Source organism: Chiloscyllium plagiosum, unplaced genomic scaffold, assembly GCF_037043375.1.
Source record: "Chiloscyllium plagiosum isolate Xiang-an unplaced genomic scaffold, Cpla_swu_hap1 HiC_scaffold_4, whole genome shotgun sequence".
In the NCBI taxonomy this organism is placed as follows: Eukaryota; Metazoa; Chordata; class Chondrichthyes; order Orectolobiformes; family Hemiscylliidae; genus Chiloscyllium; species Chiloscyllium plagiosum.
This window is the reverse complement of record NW_028270142.1, coordinates 85653147-85678778: the sequence shown is the minus strand read 5'-3', so window position 1 is coordinate 85678778 and position 25632 is coordinate 85653147. Positions and strand designations below refer to the sequence as shown.

The 25632-nt window shown below is 42.6% G+C and overlaps 1 protein-coding gene across 1 annotated transcript in view; it reads left to right on the top strand.

The window, feature by feature from the left end:
- The window catches only part of LOC122549068 (putative Polycomb group protein ASXL3), a 227608-nt gene that overhangs the window by 20608 nt on the left and 181368 nt on the right, over window positions 1-25632 (top strand). The window lies entirely within an intron of this gene.

The following is a 25632-nucleotide window of genomic DNA, read 5'->3' as shown; positions in this document are numbered from 1 at the left end:
TAGACTGGTTTAATCTGTTGCATCACAGACACAAACAATCCTTTGTAATATTTGTAAATGGAAATGTAAATTATTCAAAATCTCTCTGAAATATTACAGTAAAAACAAGTAATTAGTTCATCACATTTCATAAAGAAAAGATTTAATTGATATTTTTCTTGAAGCATTCCTCAATTGATATTGTGTGTTTCCAGGACTGTAGAAACAATGTGCTCCACACTTAGCTGTCACACTTATAACATTATTTTATCATGTTAAAGTGGAAATTGGTTATGAACTGCAGTGGCTGCTGACAAATGCTGTAGCCATTTTTCACAAATGGTGTCCCAAAAACAAACTGCACATATATGTCTGTTGAAGAGTCACAGTCAAAGAGATGCACAACTTTTAGTATAAATAATTGATGCTCAATTGAGTAGGGTGAGAACTATACGCTGCTTGTAAATACTTCCATGGGATTCTTAAATTAATCTCTTAAAATTTTACCACAGTTTACTGTTTTCTGAAAAACACCTGTTCTGAATATTATCACTCCCTGAGCACTACACTAGAGTCTCAACGTGGACCCTGAAAGTATTGAAGACCCAAACCTTCAGTACGAGGCTGTAGTTTAGAAGCCAAAAATGTTACCAATTGATTCAAACTAAAACACAAAATTGCATATTTATCTCTATACAGTTTTTAATATTCCTTTCAAGCAAATAGCTAATAACTTTACTGAAAAAAGCTGTAATCAACATTCCAGTGGGAATTCTACATATTTGCTTTGTTCCAGAGAGAATATCTTTGAGAAGTCAAAGACAGATTCTTATTTCATTGGGATTAAGTGAAAAAAAAAGCCATTGTGCTACTTGGTGTATTTTATAAGCCACCAAATAGTGGGAAGGAGATAGAGGAGCAAATTTGCAAAAGAATTGCTAAGGTGTGCAAAAACTACAAGTTAGTAGCAGAAGTCTTTAACTAACTTAATATTGATTGGGCCAGGATTGATTTAAGGACAGAGAAAGAGAAAAATTTCTGAAATGTGTGCCCAATGGGGAAGGAGCTAATATATGCTATAATCTTGGAAAATGAAAGGGTCAAGTAAAAATTTGGTAGCATATTGAGAATAGTGTTCATAGCATCAAGCTTTAAATTAGTAAGGAAGAAATTAGATACAACATTAGATTGGAGATAGAAGACAGAGGGTGGTAGTAGAGGTTTGTTTTTCAGACTGGAGACCAGTGGTGTGCCACAAGGATCGGTGCTGAATCCACTGCTTTTCATTATTTATATAAATGACTTGGATGTGAATATAGAAGGTTTAATTAGTAAGATGGCAGATAACACCAAAATAGGTGGTGCAGTGGACAGTAAAGAGCAGAGTATAGCGGGTCTTTGATCAGATGGGCCAATGGACTAAGGATGGCAGATAGAGTTTAATTTAGATAAAACATGCGAAGTTGCACTTTGATAAGGCAAACCAGGGCAGGACTTGTACAGTTAATGGTAGGGCCCTGGGAATGTTGCCGAACAAAGAGGCCTAGGGATGAGGTGGTGTCGCAGTTAGATAGACAGGGTGGTGGAAAACGTATTTTGGATGCTTATCTTCATTGGTCAGAACATTGAGTATAGGAGTTGTGATGACATATTGTAAGTATAGTGAGGCCAGTTTTAGAATACTGTGTACAATTTGGGTCGCCCTTCTGTGGGAAGGATATTGTTAAACTTGTGGGGACTGGAGGGTTTGAGTTATATGGGAAGTCTGAATACGCTGAGACTTTTTTCCATGGAGAGTTGTAAGCTGAGAGGTGACCTTTTAGAGGTTTATAAAATCATGAGGGACATGAATAAGGTGAATAGCCAAGGTCTTTTCCCTGGGGTGGGGGAGTCCAAAACTGGAGGGTAACTATATCCTGCAATCTCACTGTCACTGAGTCAAAACCTTAAATTCCCTTCCTAACATTCTTCATCTACATGGACACTGTTCTCAAATACGTGACCATTGAAGCCCTGGCATTGTGGACCGATGTGACCCAAGGCAACAAAGAAGACCTGGATCATCCCAACACCTATAGCTTGTCAACTACAATAAGCAGCGCAACGGCTTGTTAGCAAGAGTCAGCATAGCCCACAGTGTCACAACTCTCATGCTGACTCCTCCAGGCCTATTGGGAATAAACTGGCATGAGCCTATGTCCCTCATCTACCCTGTAACACCCACAGTCCTGAGGGGTGAGACTACACTTCCTCACTCCCACATCTCTGGAGTGCAGATACCATCCCCCAAGGGCACAGAGTACTATATCCCTCATTCCTCTATCTTGAGACCTTCATATAACGATCTTCCATGCAGACTCAAGACCTTCAGTCCCAGCCCCTCCTTGAGAAACCAATCTCCCCCAAGTTCAGGTCCCATACTGTTGCATCACTTCTTCTTTGCTTGAATCCCTCTCTTCTCAGCCCCTGCCTTGAACTATTTCCCTTCAGGAACTCTTTCAAACTCCACCCTGCAGCATTTTCCTACAGATTATAGTATAAATAACAATAAATGAATCCTACCACATTTTCAAAACATTTCCTCAAGAGCTTCCTTCATCCTTCCAATCCTGTGGGCTTTATCCCCACAAGCTCGCACCCCTGTGAACTCTCGCTGCAAATTCTCCTGCTTCCTTAGAATCTTTGCCCACTCAAAGTCTTAAATTGCCTCAAAATTTCTCCTATGAACTTTCTCCCCTCAGAACTATATCCCTTACCAACTCTCTCCCTGTAAACTCTCTCCTCAACGAACTGTCTGTTTCTCCGCAAATTATTACCAGCTTCCTGTCCAAAACCAAATTACCTGTCATTGCCTCCATTCCTCAGCATTAAATGGGTCGCACATAGGGTGTGGACAGGAGAGGAACAAGCCTCCACTTAATTACCCATTCCAACTGGCATTTAAACTGAGTGGAGGATGGGGAGAGCAGGGCATATCAGGGAGGGAGAGGGTATCGGGAGTGTGACAGGAGAGAGACAGCAATGGACAGCAGTTGGAGAGAGTTGGGTATATTGAGGATAAGGACAAGAGTGTCTAAGAAGTAGGAGAGGATAAAGAAGAGGGAAACATTCAGAAATTCCATTCATGAAGCCTTGAATTGATAGCTAGTCTGAGGTGCCAAGAAACTGCCATCAATTGTTGTAAAAGCCCATCTGATTCACTTGCCACAGGGAAAGAAATCTGCCATCATTACCTGGTCTCGTCTACATGTGACTCCAGATGACAGCAATATTGTTGACTCTTAACTGCCTTTTCTAATGCCCAAAAGGTCAAGGGCAACTAGGGATGGGCAACAAATGTTGACCTTGTCGGTGAAGATCACATCACTAAAGATTTTTTGAAAATGATCGCTGGATAAATTTGTCTCTCTTAATACATCACACACTCCATGTCACTGAAGCTGTGTCTTAGAAAAATGTCTGAACTTTGTGATCTCTCAGTGTCATCTCTGATCACATCTAGACTGAGGAACTGCTTTGGTATTTTTGCATCATCTTCACTACCTCCTCAGCTCATTGCCAGTGATTTCAATTGAACACCATTGACGACAAGTAAATATTTGCAATTAATGTGGTTTAAGCACTGTACTTTTGTTCAGAATCACTACTTTCAGTAGATCAATATTTATGATGACTTAATGAATAATTTGGAATGCAGATCATAGAACACTACAGCACAGTACACAACGTTGTGCAGAGCATTTGTTTTAATCTAAGATCAACCTAACCTCCACACCCCTCAATTTACTGCCAGCACTCGCTTAAATGTCTTTCAAGCCTCTGACTCTACTACAACCGCTGGCACTGCATTTCATGCACCCACCACTCTCTGCATAAAGAACCTACCTCTGACGTCTCCCCTATACCTACCTCCAATCACCTTAAAATTATAATCCCTCATGACAGCCGTTTCTCCCCTGGGGAAAAGTCTTGAATGAATGAAATCAATTACTGTTGAGCACAAAATGCCAACACTTCCTGGTAGGAAGTTTAGAGGACTTTGTGAATATAGGCTAAATATTGCTGTGTGTGCCTGGGTCGGAATGTTTGAAGCTGACAGAACAGATCAACAAAGCAGAAAATAGACCATTTGGAATACTGTGATCTACAAATAATGCATTGGGCTGAATTTGAACTGCTGAGGGTGAGAGATCCAAATCTTGCTGCAGAAAGCAGGTTCAATTGTGGGTGGGGTTTAAATCACAAAAAATGAAATCTTTTTAGCAACTCAACATGATCCTGTCAACTTCTTGGCTTAACTCAAGCAAGTTTGCAGAAGAACGATGAGCTACCAGTGAGTAGTTAATACATTCAATTCCCCAGTTAATTTAAGCATTAACCCAGAATGTGGGCTTTAACAGCTCATGGGTCAACAAGGCGAGAGTGCAGCAAGGAACCATTATTCAGTGAGACTAACATATTCAAAAGCCTTTAAAGAGTGAAATTGCCAAACTTATGACCAGCTTTTGCAAATGCTTGTGCTCACAGACATGTTCTGAAACAGTGATTACAGTTCTTTAACTGTAATCTCCAATTTTTTTGGAAATCATTTTGTCTACTTTGCTCACCTTAATCTCAATTTTCCTGTTCATTGCAGCATGGGAGAAAATTATGCAGCTATGTCAGATTTTAAGATTCAGGAAGCACAGTTTACCCATAATAGTCAGTCAAGACTTCTCAAGTGATTTTAAGGTCGTTCTTTTGGTGAGTTAAGAGGCAGTAGTTTAAATATATTCACAACCTGTGCCTTTTGAGAGCAGTTTACTAACTCTACAAACAAACACACAGATGGTACAGTGTGTGTTGATCTCTGCAGCTTGACAAAGCAATATTCTGCTTAATAGCCAAAGTATTTGGAAAATGTTCCCCAGTCTTCTTTTATCTTCTTCATTTTCCCTGGTCTTCCTCCATCTAAACTACGCCTCTGCCTAATGCGGACCCATACTTCCCCTGAGACCCCAGTCTGTAAGTGCTTGTAAATACACTTTCAAACAAATAAAATAGGAGCAGAGTTAGACCATTCAGCCCCTCATATATGCACAGCTATTCACTAAAATCATGACTGACCTAAAGTTGTGGTTCAGTTTTCACATTCCTGTTTATCCCCAATAATCCTTGTAGTCCCTGCCTAACAAGAATCTATCCATGTCCATCCTAAGAACAGTCAATGGCCCTGTCTCCACTGCCTTCTGAGGCAGAGATCTCCAAGTTCACATACATTATGAGAGAAAAAGATCCTCTGCATTTTGGTCCTTTCAGGTGTAATTCCTAATTTTAAAACAGTACTGGACTCACTCTCAAGAAGAAAAATGTCCACCTTGTCAAGATCATTCAGGGCCTGATACATTCAAATCACCCTCACTTTTCTAAACTTCAGTTAAAACAAGCTCAACTATGTCCAGCTCATCCTCATAAGACGACCTGGACCATTTCCATCACATCCAGGAGGATGTCGCAACCAAACACACCTTCCCTGCCCCTCCACTAGCAGCATTCCTCAGGAACCATTCCTTTTATGATGCCCTGGTCCACTTCTTCATCACTCATAAAGTTCATCACTCCCCAATTCAGAAGGAGCAATACTTGCCTATTCTCCTCCTCCCTCCCTCCTCACTGTGCAAGGCACAGACACATCTTCCTGCTGAAGCAATGTTTTTCATCTACTTCTTGTACTTGCTGTCCACAATACGGTATCCCATACATTGGCAAGACCAAATACAAACTGGGTTAGCACTTTATGGAACACTTCCACTTTGTTCACAAGAATGACTCTGACCTCCCAGTTCCTTGCCCTATCAATAAACCACCTTGCTCTTGTGCTAACATTTCTGTATTTGCCCTGTTGCAATTTTCCAACAAAGCACAATGCAAGGTTGAGGAACAACACCTCATTGCCTGCTTGGCATTTTATAGCCTCTAATACTCAATATTGAATTCTACAACATCAAAACCTATTGTGTACAGTTTTGGTCTCTTTTTCTGATGAAGGATGCCTTTGCTCTCTCTCGAGTGAAGCGAACGTTTACCAGGCTGATTCTTGGAATGGAGATGAAAATGTGTTGCTGGAAAAGCCCAGCAGGTCAGGCAGCATCCAGGGAACAGGAGAATCGACGTTTCGGGCATAAGCCGTTCTTCAGGAGAGATTGATATATGAGGAGAGATTTAATAGGTTAGGATTGTTTTTGCTGGAGTTCAGACGAGTGAGAGGGGAATCGCATAGAGACATAAAATTCCAACAGGAGGATATTCCCGATGGTGGGTGCATCCAGACCCGGGGTCACAGTCTGAGGATTTGGGGTAGGGTATGAGGAGACATTTCTTCACCTAAAGAGTGGTGAGCCTATGGAAATCATTATCACAGAAAGTAGTTGATGCCAAACCATTGAATGCATTCAAGAGGCGGCTGGATATGGCACTTGGGGCGAATGGGATCAAAGGTTATTGGGAGAAGGCAGGATTAGGCTATTGAGTTGGACGATCAGCCATGACCCTGATGAATGGGGGAGCAGGCTTGAAGAGCCTAATGCCCTCCTCCAGCAACTATGACCACATGATGTCTGTCCTCCATTTTCCTTCTGTTCTGTTTTGGTCTCAGCAGGGAGGACTCTTTTTTTTTTCCCTTTTACATCCTAATTTTGTACCCATTTTACTTCTCTAATTCTCTTTCATCACAATCAGCCCATTTATTTTTTGCACTCTCTGTTCCCCTTGCTCCTCCTCCACCTCTGTCAGAAGGATAACAACCATCATTTTCCAAACGGGAATCATAACTTTGAAACGTTAATTCTGTTTTCCATTCTCCACAGATGCTGCCAGACCCACTGAGTTTCTCCAGCACTTTTCATATTTGTCTCATAACAGAACCGATCATTCAAGGTATCAACCTAGTGAACCTCCTCCAATGCACTTTATGTCTTCCCTTAAGTGAGGAAACTGCCCTCAGGACTCGAGTTAAAAGTAATGAATGACTCACTAGGCCATTTCAGATATTGTTGGAGTCACACGTGGGCCAGACCAGAATAGTAGATCACCTTCCATAAAGGATTTTAATGAAGCAGATGGGTTTCTGCAACAATGGTTTTATGGTTGTAATTGGACTTTTAATTCCATTCATTCAATTCCTTGGTAGGATCCTCAAAACATTAACCTAGGTCTCTGAATTACCTGACCAATGGCAGTAACACAAGGCCATCTCTTCCATTTGTAAGGGTGTTCATTGTTGGTGTACTCCCAGGTTTATTTCTCTCTGCCCCCTCCTGCCATTCCCTAACCCTCATTTTCCATCTTACTATTTTCCTACCGCTGAGGCCAAACGCCAGCTCACGGACACCTCCTCCTACTGTCCCCTTGACCATGACCTCACCTACCACCACCAAACCATCATCTCCCAGACCATCCATAACCTCATCACCTCAGGGGATCTCCCATCCACCGCCTCCAACCTCATAGTCCCACAACCCCGCACCGCCCGTTTCTACCTCCTGCCCAAAATCCACAAACCTGACTGCCCCGGCCGACCCATTGTCTCAGCCTGCTCCTGCCCCACAAAACTCATCTCTGCATACCTCGACACGGTCCTGTCCCCCTTAGTCCAAGAACTCCCCCCCTACGTTTGGGACACCACCCACTCCCTCCACCTCCTCCATGATTTTCACTTCCCCGGTCCCCAACGCCTTATCTTCACCATAGACATCCAGTCCCTGTACACCTCCATCCCCCATCACGAAGGATTCAAAGCCCTCCGCTTCTTCCTTTCCCGTCGTACCAACCAGTACCCTTCCACTGACACCCTCCTTCGACTGACTGAACCGGTCCTCAACCTGAACAACTTCTCTTTCCAATCCTCCCACTTCCTCCAAACCAAAGGAGTAGCCATGGGCACCCGCATGGGCCCCAGCTATGCCTGCCTCTTCGTAGGATATGTGGAACAGTCCATCTTCCGCAGCTACACTGGCACCACCCCCCACCTTTTCCTCTGCTACATCGACTGTATCGGCACTGCCTCGTGCTCCCACGAGGAGGTTGAACAGTTCATCCACTTTACTAACACCTTCCACCCCGACCTCAAATTCACCTGGACCGTCTCAGACTCCTCCCTCCCCTTCCTAGACCTTTCCATTTCTATCTCGGGTGACCGAATCAACACGGACATTTACTATAAACCAACCAACTCCCACAGCTACCTAGACTATACCTCCTCCCACCCTGCCCCCTGTAAAAACGCCATCCCATATTCCCAATTCCTTCATCTCCACCGCATCTGCTCCCAGGAGGACGAGTTCCAATACTGTACAACCCAGATGGCCTCCTTCTTCAAAGACTGCAATTTCCCCCCAGACGTGGTCGATGATGCCCTCCACCGCATCTCCTCCACTTCCCGCTCCTCCGCCCTTGAGCCCCGCCCCTCCAACCGCCACCAGGACAGAACCCCACTGGTCCTCACCTACCACCCCATCAACCTCCATATACAGCGTATCATCCGCCGTCATTTCTGCCACCTCCAAACGGACCCCACCACCAGGGATATATTTCCCTCCCCTCCCCTATCAGCGTTCCGAAAAGACCACTCCCTCCATGACTCCCTTATCAGGTCCACACCCCCCACCAACCCAACCTCCACTCCCGGCACCTTCCCATTCAACCGCGAGAAATGCAAAACTTGCGCCCACACCTCCCCTCTTACCTCCCTCCAAGGCCCCAAGGGATCCTTCCATATCTGCCACAAATTCACCTGCACCTCCACACACATCATTTATTGCATCCGTTGCACCCAATGTGGCCTCCTCTATATTGGGGAGACAGGCCACCTACTTGCGGAACGTTTCAGAGAACACCTCTGGGACACCCGGACCAACCAACCCAACCACCCCGTGGCTCAACACTTCAACTCCCCCTCCCACTCCACCAAGGACATGCAGGTCCTTGGACTCCTCCATCGCCAGACCATAGCAACACGACGGTTGGAGGAAGAACGCCTCATCTTCCGCCTAGGAACCCTCCAACCACAAGGGATGAACTCAGATTTCTTCAGTTTCCTCATTTCCCCTCCGCCCACCTTGTCTCAGTCAAATCCCTCGAACTCAGCACCGCCTTCCTAACCTGCAATCTTCTTCCTGACCTCTCCGCCCCCATCCCCACTCCGGCCTATCACCCTCACCTTGACCTCCTTCCACCTATCGCATTTCCAACGCCCCTCCCCCAAGTCCCTCCTCCCTACCTTTTATCTTAGCCTGCTGGACACACTTTCCTCATTCCTGAAGAAGGGCTTATGCCCGAAACGTCGATTCTCCTGCTCCTTGGATGCTGCCTGACCTGCTGCGCTTTTCCAGCAACACATTTTCAGCTCTGATCTCCAGCATGTGCAGTCCTCACTTTCTCCTCGAAGATATTTTCCTCCCTTACCTTGTCTCTGCAACTGAAAGGCAGAGCAAGGAAAGCATACAAGCTTCTAGCAAAAGTTCAAAATACCATGCCTACCAATTTTATAATATTCCTAAAGATATCATTTCTTACAGCTATAGCATGGTTTTCTGCTGAAGCAGTTACCTCTCAACAAGACAGAGATGTTGGGCAGTGAACTCCAGCTTGAGGGAGTTGATAGCTAGTTTAACATGGAAGTGAGCAGGCAAAGGAGTCTTTTAGGTAGAAGTTGATCCATATGTAGTTGTCTGCCACAATTCACAAATTTTGTAAGAAGATGATAAGAAACATTTCAGACCAAATTGAGGATGACTGAATGAAGGTAGTTGGAAATTGATAGGAGGCCAAGAGCCACAAAGTAAGGCCAGGATGAGTATGTACAAGATGACTGTGATGACCATTCAACCACAGGGACAAGTATTGGTGAAAGCCAGGTAATGATTGCAGGACATCTGCAAGAGGCTTTAGAGCCAATATGGGTCTTTTCCACTTGGTGGCAGAGAAATAATGACAAAGAAATATGATGGAACCATGTGCATTCAATGTGTAGACAGAAATGCAGTAGAACCAGAGACTGAGGACGTACCTATGGAAGACAATGAGGAGCCAGTCTGAGGCAGACCAATGGCATGTCACAGAATCCTGTGCTCCTGCCCCTACAACCTGCAGATGTCAAGGCTAGTGTTGGCTGAGGATGTTTCAGGAGACAGTTCCTGTATTCTCCTATCAGAATCACTGTATACCATGGTACAGGAAGGAGCCAATGCAAGTTCGCTTAAAAGTTGCTGCAGCAGTAGCCTTCTACACAAGTAGATTGTTCCACTATGAAATTGAGTGGTGTCTCACACACGTCTCCATTCTGCCTCACATCACTGAATTAAAGAAATGACAACTACCTCTTTAAAAGAGTTAGAGAATTTGTCAGCTTAAGGACAGACCCAGAGAGCTAGGTGGAAAGATCTGTAGACATATTGACTGCTATTGCACTGTTCCAGGTATTTCACTGAATTGACCACACTCCTGACTTGCTTCTTATAGATTGTAGACCTCCTTTGGGGAGACAGAATTGAGTTACTCACTGCAGAATTCTATTAGCGCTGCATTCCTGCACTGTGCCTCTGACAGAGAGGCCTTATGTTCCTCTGCCTTGTCATTGTGACTACAGTAGATTTTGTGACAGAGAGGCCTGTCATCTGTCAGCAGCTCAATATAGGTGTGACCTATATATAGCAGTCCTGTGAGTATCAGGGCCCTCGGCTGACATATCCACTATCGGCTGCTCCTGTTTGTCTGTGATACACTCACCAGATTGTGACACCAGCTCTAAGCACAAATACATACCCGCTAAGGTGGATGTATCTGCAGTGGACGTTGCAGGAAAAAGATACAATGGGCCCCTCTTTGACACATTGACGCCTCCTCCCTCAGGTGGACTATGGGATCCAGGACAATGGAGTGTGCTGTCCCTACAGAATGTGAGAACCTGCATTTCAGAATAAAAATATTTATGTTCATGCCATTAACAATTGTTTTTCCAATCTTTTTCTGACTCATGTCTCCTTTCTGCCCACTGATTAGCACCAAGCTTGAGGACTCCTCACTGTCTTCTCTCTGCACTCCAGCTTCACCCTGTTCTCCAGTCAATTCTACTGTCTCCTTCTGTGTAGCTGTGAGTGGTCTACTGTCAGACTCTCCTTCTCTCCGCCATTTTCTCCTGCAAACATAAGGGGAGAATGAGTCTCAACTCAGTAGATTTCCTGATGAAGGGCTTATGCCCTAAATGTCGATTCTCCTACTCCTCATATGCTGCCTGTTCCATAAAGAAGCAATGTCAAACCACTGAAAACAGAAAGTGGAGATATTGTCAATGACTATGGGAAAATGGCAGGCATGTTAAATATTTACTTTACCACAGTATTTGCAGTAGAAAAAAAGGTTAATTTGCCAGAAAAAGTCCCCAGGAAATTAATAGTGAATCAGAACAGGGGCTAAAATTAATGTTAAATAAAACATCAGTAATGACGAAATTAATGGAATTAAAGAGTTGTCAAATCTGCAGGATGGTCTCCATCCAATGGTGTTAACAGAAGTTGAGGAGCACATTACATGCCCTATTTATAACTTTATAGAGTTCCTAGATACAGGAATTCTCCCTGTGGATTGGAAAATTGCATGTCACTCCTAACGGTGAAAGAGGAAAACGAGGGAATCGCAGACCAGTTAGCCTAACATCTATGGAATTGTTGGAGTCTTTAATCAAGGATGGTGTAACTGAAAAATGTGAAAATTTTGGGCTAATTAGGAAGAGCTAGCACGGATTTGTGACAGAAAGGTCATGCCTGACAAAACTCATTGAATTGTTTGAATAGGTAATGAAGGTAGTGGATAGGGAAATGTCTATGGATATGTATGCCAGAAGGCATTTGATGAAATCCCATGTAAAAAACTGTTAACTAAGATAGACGCCACAGAATTGAGGGCAGCGTACTGATATGGCTGGAAAATTGTTTGAGTGGCAGGTGACACTCAACCAGTGGTATCACACAAGCATCTGTGTTAAGGCCTCAATTATTCACATTATTTATTAACAACTTGGATAATAGCATAGCAAGTTATATATCTGAATTTGCTGATAACATGTAGTTAAATGGCATTATAGGCTATGTAGATGATAAATAAAATTTACAAAGGCTAATTGATATACTAAGTGAATTGGTTAATCTGTGGCAGATGAAGTTAAATGTAATAAAGTGTGAAGTTATCCACTTTGGGCTGAAAAATAATATTTGGGTTTTTTTCTAGATTGTATGAAGTTCAATACAGAGGATGTCCAAAGAGTTTTGTAGATTCAATGCATAGATCTTTAAAATGTCACAAACCAGTGCAGAAAATAATCAAGCAAGCTAATAGGATGCTGGCCATAATATCTAGAAGACTGGAGTACAAAGATACGGAAGTTATACAAAACCCTGCTTAGACCACACTTGGAGCACTGTGATCAGGTCTGGACAGCAGACTTAGAATGGATATCATGGCTTGGAGAGAGTACAAGAATGTTGTCTGAAATGCAGGGGTTAAGTTATAAAGTGAGATTATATAAATTAGGCCTGTTTTCTCGAGAATTTAGAAAGTTAAGACACAATCTGATTGAAGTCCTCAAGACATTAACGGGAAAGACAGGGCAGATAAGCTATCACATTTGGTTGGAGATTCTAGAACTAGGGGACGTGGTCTGAGAATTAAGGCCATAGTGTTCAGGAGAGATGTTAAGAAGCACTTCTACATGCAAAGGATGGTAGATATTTGGAACTAGGATCTGGGATCAATTGTTAATTTTAAATCTGAGAGATACATTTTTGTTGAGTAAAAGTACTAAAATGGACCAAAGGCTGGTATGTTAATTTAGGCCATAGGCTAGCCATGATCTCATTGAATAGTAGAACAGATTGAGATGCTGAATGGCTTACTCTTATTCCTTTGTTCACACAAGCTAGGGTGATATTTCACTGCCTTTTGAATGAGATTTTAAATTGAAGCCTTATCTGGCCTTTTAATGGAAACATAAAAGATCCCATACCACTATTTAAAGAAGAACAGAAACATTCTTTCTTTAGCCTGGTGCATATTTGTCCCTCAATCAACATCATCAAAAATGCAAGCTGTCTGGTCATTGACCTCAGTGCTGTTCACAAGATCTTGCATTGACACAGTGCTTCTCAAACCTTTTCCGTCTGTGGTCTTATTTTGAGGCATGAAAATTGTCAGAACCCATCGATGTGAATTGAGAGTACAGGAGTACAGCTATGCAGCTGCTATAACTGGACCAGAGCTGTACTGTGGTCATCACAGCATGCTACCCAAAACTTCTACTTGTGACCTCAGTTGAAGCCCTGACCCCCTTATTTGGGAATTCTGCAAGTGTATTGTTAGCACTTTTATTTCTAAGTGTTCATAACATTTAAAACGTGTTTTCTTTCTAATCCATTTCACTTTATTATTTTATTTTCTGTTGTAAATTTCACTCACTCACTTTAAAGTAGGCTACATTTCTAAGCCCATATAATATTCATAGTGATGTTTTTTCATTCTGATGTACAACACGTATTCTTCCCAGTAGCTCTCTAGCAGTTGACTCTAGGTTTTATAGAGAAAGCAACATACTGTACTGTCAATTTTAACCTTTCCTTCAAAAGCCTACTATAAATCAAGTTCTGGGTTAGTGGTGCTGGAAGAGCACAGCAGTTCAGGCAGCATCCAAGGAGCAGCGAAATCAACGTTTCGGGCAAAAGCCCTTCATCAGGAATTCCTGATGAAGGGCTTTTTGCCGGAAACGTCAATTTCGCTGCTCTTTGGATGCTGCCTGAACTGCTGTACTCTTCCAGCACCACTAATCCAGAATCTGGTTTCCAGCATCTGCAGTCATTGTTTTTACCTACTATAAATCAAGTTCACAACATTCTAATAAAGTAAGAAGGCCCAATTTTCATTATATGGTGTACATCTTATGGTTTGATAGTTCAATGCTGTTTACTAATAACTATACATTTTATCAGCAGGAGGAGAGAAACAATAATTTACACTTATAGATATGTACCTAGGTTTTGATTGTTGATTTCTTAGTTTTTGCTTTCTTAACTACTTTGAAAAATTAATATTTTGATCAAGTTACTGAAAGAGCAGTTTTATTAATTCAGTTCAAAGTGACAAAACAAATCATCCCTCAGACTGAATCTTGAAAAGTGCAAGTTAATATTTGGAATACCAATTACTATTTATTTTCAGCCCTTTTTAAACTCTTCTGACTGGATCTCTTGTTCTTAGTTACTGAGGGAAAAATTTTCAAAATCCCAGGATAGCCCTCCTGCCATTCTTTGAAATATGCCATGGGATTTTTTTGTGCCCATCTGGGAGGGCAGATGGATCTTCAATTTAAAATTGCATTCAACATTGTGTATATCTGACAAGAAAGCATTCCCTCGATACTACCCCAGACTCAGTTCAATTCTTTTGTCCTCATAAACATGGAACATGATTTGAACCTACAACCTTTAACTCAAAGACGAGAGTGGTACCAGCTGAGCCAGGAGAAGTTCTAAAGAAGAATCATATCTGATTTGAAATGTTAACTCTGTTTTGTTCTCAACAAATGCTGCCTGACCTGCTGTGTTTCTCTGCATTTCTGTTTTTATTTTCCTCTGTTCTAGTTGGGATGGTGAGAGGGCTCATGCTTATTCTCAGTACCTTTCTGTGCCATCAAGTGAGCTGACATTAGTGGGAGGCAGCTTAGAAATCCAGTTCCCTTCCCTGGCTTTTAAGATTACCCATCTCCACACCACCCCTCACTTCCCCCTCACCTCACCATCCTGCTACTGCCTTTCTGCACATATTAGCCTCTCTCCAGCAATCCATCAGTGATTCCAGTTGAGGATGCAATATACTAAAAGCAATAGACATCTTCTCTCTGTGTTGCTGCTTGTACTGGAGTGATGTCAGCCTCTAACTGGCCAGTAATTCCTAATGATAGGAATTTTATCCTGTGTAGGACATTTGATGAGAATGCCATGCTGCCCACTTAGGTGCTGAATGGCCCTGAAATAGTGCCAGGCTCCCCAGAGCTTATAAATGTGGGTCTTTCATTGTCTTGCCAGCCAGTAGCCAAGCACCCCACATCACCAACTTTAATTCTGTTCCTGGTGTTTGTACTATCAGGTTAAGGGGATGGCCATTTAGGACGGAGGTAGACAGCTTCTTCACTCAGAGGAATTTGAATCTTCGGATTCTCTACCCCCAGAGAGTTGTGGCTGCTCAGTCCTGAGGTTGTGATTGATAGATTTTTGGACTCTGAATGATATGGAGATGGGGTGAGATAGTGAAGTTGTGGATTAGCCATGAACTTATTGACTGGCTTAAGGGGTTGCATGATCTATTTCTGCTCCTAGTTTAATTTCTACTACTTTTATTTCACCCTGTCTGTTTTGTTCTCCTCTAGCTTATTTCTGCTATTTCCCATCATTTATTTGCGTTTCTTCTCCTTATTCTCCAGTGTTTTAGGTTTTGATTTAAAAAAAAACAACTTCTGCTTTAGTTTAGAGGGTCTGTGTTGAGGTATGGGATTCGTTGAGACAACTACCTTTGCTGAATCTAATGGAGTATAGCTAGAGGGAGAAAGAAAATAAATTATCACTGCAAACACAACATGTTGTTATGTCTACAGCAACAGAGCAGAGCTTGTGAATACTTATGATGTGATATGCAAAGAAGCATATTTATATTTCATATGTAACTTGATAGAGGATGAAAGAAACTGAGGAGACAAGTGCCATAGTAAGATTGTGCTTCAAGACCTGTTACTCACCCAGTTATCAAGCAAACTCCTCAGTTGCTTTCTCAAGTTCTTCTCTATTCCTAACTCTTTTATCTGAAAGCAGGATGTAGATGTTTTGTTCTTGTCTGCTGGAGTATCCCTTCATGCAAATTTAAATAGTAATTAAATTTGACTGTTTTCATTAATTTTTACGTTCCTAAATGTTACCTCTGAAGCTGTACAGCCATTCTGTCCTTAATTTTATGCAGTACTTTAACTTTCCTTGAGTTATCCAGTTCAGTGTTTCGCTTTGTGTCTCTTTGCTGCTGTCACCACCTTTCCTTGTTGTCATAGTGATAGCAAAGCAGGTTTGTGCTTTGTGTTTTTTTTCTGTTCGGCCTCATTGCAGCTTTTACCATTTTTCTGTCAATTCTATTCACTAGTTTCTAGTGGAGAAGTCTCACATGAAAGAAAAAGGTTTATGCGCACAACTCATTCTCTTCCAGCTCTGTCAACAAAATGGAGAGAGTTTTCTCACACTCCCATTCTCCCACTGCTCTGCTTTTGTTCTTCTGTTTTTGTTCTTCTGCTGCCACAAATGGAATTTATAACAAATAATCTCTTGTCACAACACACTTTGTTTAACTGAAGAACAATAGGGAGAAAAGAGGAATAATACAACAAGCAGGGCAACTCTGATACCAAACAATGTGAGAAAGAAAGCACTAGCAGAGGCAGATAAGAACAGCGAAGGCATTGCCTTAACATTTCATTTTTAAAGGCACAAGTTGGTGCATGAGACAATAAAAAATCCGAAGAGGAGTTGGCCACTTGGCCCTTTATGTCTGTTCCACAATTCGTTAGGATCCGACATTCCTAATGTCTATGTTCCTGCCTTTTCCTCATACCCCTTGATTCCCCTTTCTGATCAAAAATCTATCTCAGCCTTAAATATTCACAAGGACTCTGCCCCAACAACTCTCTGTGTCAAGGAATTCCAAAGATTCTGAACCGTCTGAGAGAAGAAATTCCTTCTCATATCAGTCTTAAATTAGTGCCCCTTTATTCTGAGACTATGCCCTCTGGTCCTAGACATGAGGAGAAACATTTTTCTCAAATTTATCCTGCCAAGCCCTTTAAGAAACCTATATGTTTTCAATGAGATCCCCTCCCATTCATTTAAACTGCAGTGAGTAGAGCCCCAAACTGCTTAGCCTTTGCTCCCAAGGCAGTCCCTACATACTGTGTTCATCCCCGTGAACCTTCTCTGGTCTGCCTCCAATAAATAATGGGATCAAAGGATTTATCCTTTACTCCTCAATGAAAATAAATGAAATTTACATTGCACTTTCATTGCTTTTTTCCAAATACCTTTACAGCCATTTAATTACTTTTGAAATGCATTAACTGTGGGCGGCACGGTGGCACAGTGGTTAGCACTGCTGCCTCACAGCGCCAGAGACCTGGGTTCAATTCCTGCCTCAGGCAACTGACTGTGTGGAGTTTGCACATTCTCCCTGGGTCTGCGTGGGTTTCCTTCGGATGCTCCGATTTCCTCTCACAGTCCAAAAATGTGCAGATTAGGTGAATTGGCCATATAAATTGCCCGTAGTGTTAGGGGCAGGGGTAAATGTAGGGGAATGGGTCTGGGTGGGTTGCGCTTCAATGGGCCTGTTTCCACACAGGACTGGCAGCACATTTAGAGAGAGAAAGAGTTAACAGACTCTGAAGAACATTTGGACCCAATGTTAACTCTGTTTCTCTCTCTGCAGACCCAGCTGGACCTGCTGAGTTTCTCCAGCATTTTCAATTTGTATTTCAGATTTTTATCATCTGCAGTATTTTACTTTTACATGCCATTGTGCTGCTTGCTATGACAGCAGAGAATGCTTCCAATTTCACAATTTGCTGTCACTGCTCTTCAACAATTTCCAATATGGTTTCCTTGAACCACCTAGAAGAAGTCTGTATCCCAGTACAACCTGTTCATCTCAATTGAAGACCAGCTTGTCCTTGTAGGTGAACCACAGTATTGATCCTGGCAATATATACAGAGCACTGATACAGCTAGAGAACACTACAGTTTGTATGACAACTGAATTGGCATCATCCTGCTGGGTCTCCTTTCAAGCATTAACAGTCTTAATAGGTTTTCTGGAATTCTTGCTGCGCGTATAGGTTTGAAAGAGCTGAACTAAAATAACCTAATTATTTACTTCAAAACTGTATTTTCTGCACCAAATGTGCTCTCTTTTCCTCTGCTGTCTTTTACTTTCTCATTTGTTTGATTAGAACTGTCTGCTTATGAGAAGGTCATCCATTCCAATTCCTTAGTAAACAGGCAAACGAGGCTAACACTTCTAACCAGCTATTGGGTATGTGTTCTAGTTATCATTTTATTTGTAGCTGTTAAGTGGAATCATTACAACAAATAAGCTTTCAAAACTGAGTCCATGATGGTCTATAATGGAATTATTATGAAACAGAAAGAGACTATTTGGCCAATTGTGCCTGTACCAGCTCATTAAATAAATAGCTTTACCTAGAGCTAATGTCCTGCATTTTCCCTTTATACTTGTACATTATTATTGCCCAAATAATCATTCAATGCTATCTTGAATGCTTTGATTGAACTGCTACACCACACATCCAGGCACTGCACTCATACCTAACTACGTACCGTGTGAAAAAAAGGTTTTCCTCACTTCATTTGTGTGTCTTTTGCAGAACTTTTTAAATCTATGCCTTTTGTTCCTTACTCTTGTACATTTTATAAATGGACTAAAATAACACTTTGATTAGAGCAGAAATAATTAATATTGTTATATCTAAAATCGAATTGTTTTCAAAGATAGGCAAGTTAGGTGAATTGGGTATGTTAAATTGTCCATAGTGTTCAGGGATCTCTAGGTTAGATGGTTTAGCCATGGGAAATGTAAGGTTATAGGGATGGGGTGGGGTGGGTCTGAGTGGGATGTTCTTCGAAGGGGTTGGTGTAGACTCAATGGGCCGAACAGCCTGCTTCTACACTGTCGGGATTCTGTGAAATAATATTTATCCTTAACTGTAGTTATAGCATTGTGTTCTCATGTTTTGGTCAAGGCATCAACATAGTACCTGTTTTTAGGAGTGCTGATTTTCTTCTTGCTCCACAAAAGACTTTATTTATAGAATTATAGAGTCATAGAGATGTACAGCCTGGAAACAGACCCTTCAGTCCAATTTGTCCGTGCCAACCAGAAATCCTAAACTAATTTAGTCCCATTTGCCAGTACGTGGTCCATGTCCCTCTAAACGCTTCCTATGCATCTCCTCATCCAGATGCCTTTTAAATGTTGTAATTGTACCCGCCTACGTCACTTCCTCTGGCAGCTCATTCCATACATGTACCATCCTCTGCATGAAAAAGTTGCACTTTAGGTCCCTTTTAAATATTTTTCCCTCACAGCCTAAACCTATGTCCTGTCATTCTGGACTCCTCCACCCAAGAAAAAGACCTTGTCTATTTACTCTATCCATGCCCCTCATGATTTTATAAACCTCTATAAGATCACCTCTCACCGTCTAACGCTGCAGGGAAAACAGCCCCAGCTATTCAGCCTCTCCTCATAGCTGAAGCCCTCCACCCCGGCAACATCCTTGTAAATCTTCTCTGATTCCTTTCAAGTTTCACAACATCCTTCCAAAAGAGAGAAACCATAATTGCCCACAATATTCCAAAAGTAGCCTAACCAATGTCCTGTACAGCTACAACATGATCCCACAACTCCTATATTCAATGCTCTGACCAATAAAGGAAAACATACCAAACACGTTCTTCACTATTCTATCGACATGCAACTCCACTTTCAAGGAGCTATGAACCTGCACATCAAAGTCTCATTGTTCAGCAACACTCCCTAGGACCTTACCATTAAGAGTATCTAGGTTAAACTCCGTATAACCCTCCTCAGCTCGTTATCCCATCTGTCGAAGAGCGTGGTGCTGGTAAATCACAGCCGGTCAGGCAACATCCAAGGAACAGGAAAGTTGACATTTTGAGCATAAGCTCTTCATCAGGAATGGGGGTGGCCCAAGAGGGCTGAGAGATAAATGGGAGGAGGATGGTGGGGAGGGGGGGAAGTGATACGTAGATGAAGGTGGAGGTGAAGGAGATAGGTCAGAGAGGAAGGTGGAGCGAAAGAAGATGGACAGGTAGGACAGTTCAAGAGGATGGTGCTGATTTGGAACGTTGGATCTGGGATAAGTTGGGGGGAGGGTAAATGACCAAACTGGTAAAATCCACATTGATCCCGTGTGGTTAGAGGGTTCCAAGCCAGAAGATGAGATGATCATCTTCCAGGATTGGGTGGCTAGAGTTTGGCGGTGGAGGACGCCCAGGATTTGCATGTCCTTGGCAGAGCTGGAGGGGGACTTAAAGTGTTTGGCCACAGGGCGGTGGGGTTATTTAGTGCATGTGGCCCAGAGACGTTCTCTGAAGCATTCCGCAATTTGGCGTCCTGTCTCCACAATGTAGAGGAGACCACGTCGAGAGCAACGGACATAGTAGGTGATGTGCATGGAAGTACAGGTAAATCTCTGTCGGATGTGGAAGGATCCTTTGGGGCCTCGGACGGAAGTGAGTGAGAGAGACAGGATGCCAACTTGTGGAGGGTTTCAGAGAACATCTTTGGAACACACGCCTTAAACAACCCCACCACCCTATAGCCAAACACTTTAACTCACCCTCCCACTCCTCCAAAGACATGCAAGTCCTGGCCTCCTCCACCGCCAAACTCTAGATACTGACGCCTGGAGGAAGAACGCCTCATCTTCCACCTTGTGACCCTCCAACCACACAGGATCAATGTGGATTTCACCAGTTTCCCCATTTCCCCTTCCTCCACCTTATCCTAGATCCAACCTTCCAACTCGGCGCCACCCTTTTGAACTGTCCTACCTGTCCATCTTCCTTCCTACCTATCCGCTCCACTCTCCTCTCCGATCTATCACCTTCACCTCCATCATCATCTATCTCTCACATTCCCAGCTCCTTCCCCCTAGCCCCACCCCTCTCCCATTTATCTTTGAGCCCCCTGGGCCATCTCCCCCCCCCCCCATTCCTGATGAAGAGCTTATGTTCGAAATGTCAATTCTACTGCTCCTCAGATGTTGCCTGACCTGCTGTGCTTTTCCCGCACCACATTTTTCAACTCTGATCTTCAGCACCTGCAGTCCTCATTTTCTCCTCATTGTCCCATCTGATCAAGATCCCATTGTACTCAGGGATAACCTTCTACGCTGTCTGCTCCACCTCCTATATTGGTGTAATCTGAAAACTTACTAACCATGCCTCCTATGTTCATATCCAAAACATTTATATAAATGACGAAAAGCAGTGGACCCAGCACCAATCCTTGTGGCATACCATTGGTCACAGGCCTCCAGTCTTAAAGGCAACCCCACCACCACCCTCTGTCTTCTACCTTTGAGCCAATTCTTTATCCAAGTGGCATTCTCCCTATATTTCATATGATCTAACTTTGCTAACCAGTCTACCATAAGGGACCTTGTCGCATGCCTTACAGAAGACCAATTCGATCACATCCACTACTTTGCCCTCATCAATCCTCTTCAACAGTTCTTCAAAAAACTCAATGAAGTTAGTGAGACATGATTTCCCATGCACAAAGCCACGCTGACTATCCCTAATCAGTCCTTGCCTTTCTAAATATATGTAAATCCTGTCTGTCAGCATTACCTCCAACAACTTGCTCACCACTGAAGCCAGGCTCACCGGTCTATAGTTCCCTGGCTTTTCCTTACCACTTTTCTTAAATAGTGGCACCACGTTAGCTAACCTGGCACTTCACCGGTGATATCGATGATACAAGTACCTCAACAAGGGGCCCAGCAATCATTTTTCCAGCTTCCCACAGAGTTCTAGGGTACACCTGATCAGGTCCTGGGGATTTATCCACCTTTATGCATTTTAAGCCATTCAGCACCACCTCCTCTGTAATATGAACATTTTTCAAGATGTCACCATCTATTTCCCTACATTCTACATTTTTCATATCTTTCTCCACAGTAAACACTAATGCAAAATACTTGTCTAGTATCTCCCCTATCTCCTGCAGTTCCACACATAGGCTGCCTTGCTGATCTTTGAGGGGCCCTATTCTCTCCTTAGTTACCCTTTTGGCCTTAACATATTTATAAAATCTCTTTGGATTCTCCTTAACCCTGTTTGCCAAAGCTATCTCATGTCGCCCTTTTGCCCTCCTGATCTCCCTCATAAGTATACTCCTACTGCCTTTATACTCTTCCAGGGATTTACTCTATCTCTGCTGTCTATATCTGGCAAATGCTTGACCAAAACCTCAGTTTTTCTAGTCATCCAGCATTCCCAATGCCTTACCAGCCTTATCTTATCCCTTAAAGGAAAATACTGTCTCTGGACTCTCGTTATCTCATGATTGAAGGCTTCTTATTTTCCAGCCATTCCTTTATCTGCGAACATCCACTGCCAATCTACTTTTGTTTGAATTCTTTACTACTTGCTATCAGTATGTACCTTGAAATTCTTGCAAGACTCGGGAATCCTGGCAGTAAACCTAAAATGTATTTTTCTGTATTTTTATGGTTGTGGAAGGCTTAAGTTAATGCAGTAACCAAGAGGTTATTTTCTGCCATTTTGCACACTATTATAAAATGAGGCTATTGTAGAAATCAGAGCTCTGAAGATATAATTAGTCAAGTCCCACAATGAACTTCTATTGATTTAATAATTCACTTAAAAATGGTGCTTTTGAAATGAATAGAATTGCTAATAAAAAATGTAAAATTGTTAGAAATATTCAAGGTAATCAATAAAAAGTGTTGTTTTGCTAGAAATGTTACTTATTGATTATTTTAAATTGAAAATTCCATGTTGGTAAAATTCCATTTTGGGAAATAGCATAAAACAGGGATAAGCAAAATTGGATAAGCACCTGAAGGGGAAATAAAAGATGCAGGGCTACAGGGAGTGGGCCTAGATTTATTCCTTCTGCAAAGCACTTGCACATCTGTGCTGGAAACATATAATGTTTCTTTGAATCAACAACTGTTTTGTACCCCAACCAATTTTATTTCTGTTGAAAAAGATCAGGCCCAATAATGTGGCTGCCAATCTTCTATTGTCTGTTTTGCAACACTGCTCAAGGTGAATTTCAACCTTGATGTGTCTTGGTCTTGTTTGCTGATTCTCTGTTTAATGTCTCTGTTTGGTATTCTCAGTGAGCAACTGCTTTTCTGCATGTACCTTTTAATGTCTGCAGGATGCAAAATCAAAAGATTAGTTTCTGAACCAATGAAGTGTAAATGAATTTAATGAATGTAATTTAAGTGCCACCCTTGTGGACCATTTATAAGAAATATTATGTTACTTAACTTGTAAGGTATATATGCTAGCATGTTGATTATTAAAGCACATACCAGGATTCCAAATGATAAAATTCAATGTTTTGTGGAGTGCTATTCCACTGTTAATTTAATATTTTGTCATTTTAGCTCTGCTTTTTTTTATTTACCTTTTCCTATGCTTGCCCAGCTTCATATTGTCTACTCTTTTGTTTGGAAGCCTTAACAGTTCAAATAATGCAGACAGCAGAGGCTTTCATGGTCCATTTTGTGAGCAGGATAAATTCCACTGGTGATTTTTGCCATTTTGAAAGTAACATAATGGTGCTGAGTTTGAAGAGGACCCATCTTTGATGTGGAAATGGACTAGCCTGCAGTGTGGGAATAACTAATTTGTGGAGGAGATCCATGAGCACTCATGAAAGGCATATAATGTCTGAACTATCAAACTGTGAAAAATGAAATTTCTCAACAATTTCTAAATTTGAAATAAGGTACCTGTGTTCGTGAAAGCTGGAAAACATCTGCTCTAGCTGTCTGTTGACATTAGTCCAAGGTCAAGCATTGTAACATCATTAATGCTTGGCTGATGCCCATAACCTCATATTATCCCATTGACGAAGGGGGCTATAGTTTCACAGTTTAGTTGACAACTCAAGGAGAACTTGAAGGTTTAGCTGTTTTTTGTGTGGTATAAGTCTCTTTGCTTTATAAAATACAAGCTATTTGTGGAGCTTTTAAAGTTTGAGTGGCTTTCATGAATGGACTTTTATTTAACTACCACAAAGTCTATAATAAATGGTTAGACCTCTGTTTTATTTCTGCCTATGGTGAATTCTGGATAAATTAGAATGGAAAGGTGTAAGAAAACAGATAGAGACAGTGAGAACTATAGATGCTGGAGAGTCAAAATGGATAAAGTGTGGAGCTGGAAAAAGCACAGCAGGTCAGGCAGCATCAGAGGAGAGAGGAATTGATGTCTCAGGTCAGAGACTTTCATCAGGACTTGGGGAGGAGAAGGGGGCTGCAAAATAAATAGAGGGAGGGAGGTGGGATTGGGGGAAAGGTGGGTGGGATGGCGATAGGTAGATGCAGATAGGAGGTGGTTGCGATAGGTCAATGATAGGGTGGAGCAGACAGGAAAGAAAAAAGATAGACAGGAAGAGTCAGGTTAAGGGAGTGGGGTGGAGGAGGAGGGCTGGGCCTGGGTTCGGGAGATTTGGAAGCTTCTATGTTAAGGGAATATGGTTGTAAGCGCCCAAGGTGGAAGATGAGGTCTCCTTCCTCCAATTTGCATGTGACCTTATGTTGAAGGTGAAGGAGGCCCAGGATGACATGTCATCGGGTGAGTGGGAGGGGGAGCTGAAATGGATGGTGACCGGAAGGTGTGGTTGATTGGAGCATATGGACCATAAATGTTCTCTGAACCAGTTCCCAAGTTTGCGCTTGGTCTCTTCAATGTAGAGGAGACCACATCAGGAGCAACAAATGCAATAAATCAGGTTAGAGGAAATGACGCGAATCTCTGCCCAACTTGGAATTATCTTTTGAGGCCATGGATGGAGGTGAGCGGGGAGGTGTGGGGGAAGGTTTGCACTGCCTGCGGCTGCAGGGGAAGGTTCTGGGTTTGGAGGACGGGTTGGTGGGGAGTGTCAACCTAACCAGGGAGTCACGGAGGATGATAAATTGGATGTAGAGTGGAATATGAGACCTGAGTCTGTACCCTTGCTGTAGCTAGGGAATTTGTTTGAGGGCAGAGGTGTGGGAAATGAGGAGATACACTTGAGGGCATTGTTGTTCATGGGAGAGGGGAAATTGCAGTCCTTGAAGTAGGAGGCCACCTGGGATGTTCTAGAGTGGAATTACTTACTCTGGGAGCAGATACAGTGGAGGTGGAGGAATTGAGAGTATAGGATCACATTTTTGCAGGAGTGGGGGGGTGGATCAAGGTAGCTGTGAGAGTCAGTGCATTTGTAATAGATGTCCGTGCTAAGTTGGTTGCCGGAGATGGAGACAGAGAGGTCCAGGGTGCTGTCAGAATGATCCAGGTGTATTTGAGGTCAGGCTGGATGAAGTGGATGAACTGTTCGAGCTCTTCATGGGAGCATGAGGCAGCGCTGATACAGTCATTGGTGTAACGGAGGAAATGGTGGGGGATGGTGCCAGTCTAATCACCAAATCATCATCTTGAAGACTATCCACAATCTTATCTCCTCGGGAGATCTCCCATCCACAACCTCCAACCACATTGTGCTTCCAAATAAACCTGTTGGACTGTAACCTGGTGTTGTGTGATTTTTAGCTTTGTACACCCAGGCATCTCCAAATCATCCAACCACATTGTTCCCCAACCCCACACCGCCCGTTTCTATCTTTTCCCTAAAACTCATAAACCTGACTGCCCTAGTTAACTGATTGTCTCTGCCTACTCCTGCCCCACTGAACTCCTCTCCTCTTATCTCAACTCCGTCCTGTCCCCATTGGTCCAGAAACTCCCCATCTATGTT